This window comes from Hypanus sabinus, unplaced genomic scaffold (assembly GCF_030144855.1).
Source record: "Hypanus sabinus isolate sHypSab1 unplaced genomic scaffold, sHypSab1.hap1 scaffold_862, whole genome shotgun sequence".
NCBI classification, from domain to species: Eukaryota; Metazoa; Chordata; class Chondrichthyes; order Myliobatiformes; family Dasyatidae; genus Hypanus; species Hypanus sabinus.
In genome coordinates, this window is record NW_026781714.1 from 44,313 (window position 1) to 48,499 (window position 4,187).

Sequence of the window (4,187 nt, forward strand, 5' to 3'; positions counted from 1 at the left end):
GAACAACTCCGCCCTCCCCCATGCTCATTTCAATCAGAAAGGAACAGGTTCTCTCTCTCTCTCTCTCTCTCTCTCTCTCTCTCTCTCTCTCTCTCTCTCTCTCTCTCTCTCTCTCTCTCTCTCTCTCTCTCTCTCTCTCTCTCTCTCTCTCTCTCTCTCTCTCTCTCTCTCTCTCTCTCTCTCTCTCTCTTTCCCTCCCTCTCTCTCGTGTCTGATTAGAATGGCCTCCTCAATATTCCGGAGAAGCAGATTATTCCAATTAATTCTGTAATCTCTGCAGTGTAGTGATCGTTGAAGGACAAATGAGTGAGATGTTACAGATGAGAATCAGGAGTAAGGCGCAGAGATCACAGACAAACCTAGATCGGTCACTGTAAATTCGGGAAGTGAATTTTATGAAATCTACCATTAGCATCCTTTGGCTGACAAAACACATCCAGTGAATTTAATGTTAAGGGGATTTTCATCATTCAGTAAAAGGAAACAGCTCAGCTATTTGTAAAGTATGAGTGATAGCGAGGAAACACACCGACGGGAGGAAAGTAAACAGACCCGTTAGTCATAATTTTATCTGCTCGATCAGGTTACTTATTTCTAATAAGTGAACACTAATTTCAACGTGAAATATATTCTTATCTTGCTGTACTCGTTAGTCTGTGGTTATCTCCAGTTTGCAATCTCGACACAGTTGCTGCCTTGCCCATTATTGTAATGGCCCCATTGTGGACAAATATTGAAGTTTGCTTTATCAAAGGGCTGACTCTGAGATCAGTGGAGCTCCGGACATTTGGGGCACAGTTAAATCTGGCGAAAGAGAATGTCCGGTGTTCAAAAGAAAATATTATTCCAAAATCATAACTTTTCCCCAGAGTTGACAGCGCCCGTCCTGCTGCTGAGCTTTTCCTATAAGCTCACGGGGATCTTTGTCCTCGCCTATCGCTGTGGTTTATAGTCTGAAAATAAATTGATCCCCAAATATAAAATAAACTAATGACGAGAGAAGATCTGCAGAGGCTGGAAATTCAGGCAACAAACACAAGATGCTGAAGGAACTCAGTCGGTCAAACAGCATCTACAGAAAAGATACAGACGATGTTTCGGGCCAAGGCCCTTCAGCAAGACCGGACAAAGAAATAGATGATCGGTCAGAGCTAGAAGGAGGGGGAGGGGAGTGGAGGAAGAGGTGGAAAATGATAGGTGAAACTGGAAGGGGGAGAGATGAAGTAAAGTGCTGGGAAATTGATTGGTGAGATGCAAGGCTGGAGAAGTGGGAATCTGATAGGAGAGGACAGAAGGCCATGGAAAAGGAAAAGTGGGGAGAAGCACCCAACGGAGGCGATGGACAGGTAAGGAGATAAGGCCAGAGTGTGAAAGTGGGATGGGGAATGGTGAAGGGGGGTGGTGGTGCGTTATTACCTGAAGTTTGAGAAATCGATATTCATGCTATCAGGTTAAAGGCTACCCAGAGGGAATATAAGGTGTTTCTTCTCCAGTCTGAGTGTTTCCACATCACGGCAGCTGAGGAGGCCATATATTGAAATGTCAGGATGGGCATGGGAAGTGGAATTAAAATGGCCGGCCACTGGGAGATCCCGTGTTTTCTGGCGGACGGAGTGTAGGTATTCTGGGAAGCGGTGCTGCTGAAAGGTCTCGGCCCAAAATGTCGACTGTTTTCCATAGATGCCTCCTGGCCCTGGCCCGCTGAGTTCCTCCAGCATTCTGAGCGTGTTGCAATGTATCAGTGTAATGACACCGACTGAACAGAGCCGGGATGCGGGTCGCGGTTGCTCCCTGGAGCAGATCGAATTGTGGACAGATACTGGATGTGATCTGTGTCACCGTGCAATGAGGCACAATAGGAAGCCTGGACCGAACAGCACAATGGAATCATTTGCTTGAATCAGCTTTTGTGTCATATACTTAATGTGTTGTGGAGCAGGGTGTGGAATTACATGCTCACTGATGTGAAGCCCAGGTTTATATGTGTGTTATCAACTGAATCTTGCTCACGGTGTGTTCACTTACTGTTTGGAATCACTAAGTTCAGGTACTTGGATTCGCTGGAACAGAAACAGAAGCTCAGCAGCAAGTAACACAGAGACCGTACCGGGTGGGGAACGTTGTGGTGTTTCAATACGTCCCTCGTCATGAGAAGATTTCTAGTGTTTCTACCTATTCAATATTGCCTTTAAAACGGTGTGGCTTTACGGAAATGGATGTTTTTATTTCTGTGTGTGTGTTTTTAAGGAAAACAAGCATACATCTGGCAGTGATACTTAAAATAAAACTTGCTGTATTGAATTTCAGTGGGTGTTGATACAAATCTCAAAGTCTGCACTTCGTGGGCAGTTTAGTAAGTACTTCCTGTAACCAATAATGTAACCACTAAGTGTATGTTCATGGTCTTGGCATTGGCATCAACGTTTACGGGGAGAAGGCCAGGAACTGAGATTGAGATGGAGATTTAAAAAAGGATCAGCTATAATTGACTCGATGGGCCAGATGGCCTAATTACAACCATATGTTTTAAGGTCTTATGGTCTTCTGCTGCTGCAGCCTGTCCACTTCTAAGTTCAAAATGTTACGTGATCAGTGATGATTTTCTGCACACTACTGTTGCAGCCTGTTATTATTATAGTTACTATCACCTTCCCGGCAGCTTGAATCAGTCTGGCCATTCTCCTCTTTCCCGTACAGAACTGCAACTCATTGGATGTTTCTTGTTTGTATTTCGCACCATTGCCTGTAAATTGAGACAGTTGTGGGTGACAATCCCAGAGATATTCAGACTACACCATCTGGAATAAACAATCATTCCACTGTCAAAGTCACCGAGCTCACATTTCTTCCCCACTCTGATGTTTCGAACAACAGCTGGACCTCTTGACCATTTCTGCATGTTTTTATTAACGTGACTGAGCTGGTCCCACGTGATTTGTTGATCAGCATTAAAGAGCTGGTATACAGATGCACTTCTTAAAATTGTCACAGAGTTTATTTCTGATTTCGAGAACCCACTCTCCCCCAACTCGGTATTATCATGAATGATATCTGGATCTATTTACTGATTCCCTGTTTCCTACAACTGCATGGCACAAGAGCGAACTAAAAATTGTCATGATGACAAGGGTGGGTTAATAGAAACATAGAAAACCTACAGCAAAATACAGGCCCTTTGGCCCACAAAGTTGTGCCGAACATGAACCTACCTTAGCAATTACTAGGCTTACCCATAGCCCTCTATTTTTAAAGGTCCATGTACCTATCCAAAAGTCTCCTAAAAGACCGTATCATATCACCCTCCACCTCTGTTGCCGACAGCCCATTCCACGCACTCAACAGTCTCTGCGTAAAAAAAAAATCTACGACTGACATCTCCACTGTACGTACTGCCCATCACCTTAAACCTGTGTCCTTTTGTGGAAACCATTTCAGCCTTTGGAAAAAGCCTCTGACTATCCACACGATCAATGCCTCTCATTATCTGATACACCTCTATCAGGTCACCTCTCATCCTCCGGTGCTCCAAGGAGAAAAAGCTGAGTTCACTCAATCTCTTTTCACAAGACATGCTCCCCAATCCAGGTAAGATCCTTGTAAATCTCCTCTGCACCCTTTGTATGTCCTCCATGCAGAATATGACCCGTCTACAACCACTCTTTGCCTTTTGTGGCAAGCCAGTTCTGGATCCACAAAGCAATGTCCCCTTGGATCCCATGCCTCCTTACTTTCTCAATAAGCCTGAAACCCGTATACACTACAACTATCGCTCTTCCTTCATCAATGTGTTTCGTCATTTAATCTTAACATAAAATCCTGGAATCTATGCATAATAATCACGAAGAACAAATGTATTTGAACTTGGCACAGTATCGCACTTCCCTCTAACAGACGGGATATTGAGGCTGAAAAGAGAAACCAGAACTGTTTTATCGGTGACACACGGGCATCATGGAAATGGTCATGTGTAGCACACAGAAACTGAATTCACCTCGTCTTGGGAATTGTACTGTGAGACGATCAGGCTCAATTGCATTACTATTCAGAATTAATGTTGATCAATGAAGACGTAGAAGATGTGCTGTAGATCTGTTGTTTCAGTAGACAAATTGGAGTGGATCCAGGTCACTGTTCATACAGGAGCTGATATGCTTCAACACCAGCCCCTCAAAACACTTCAACTGTGG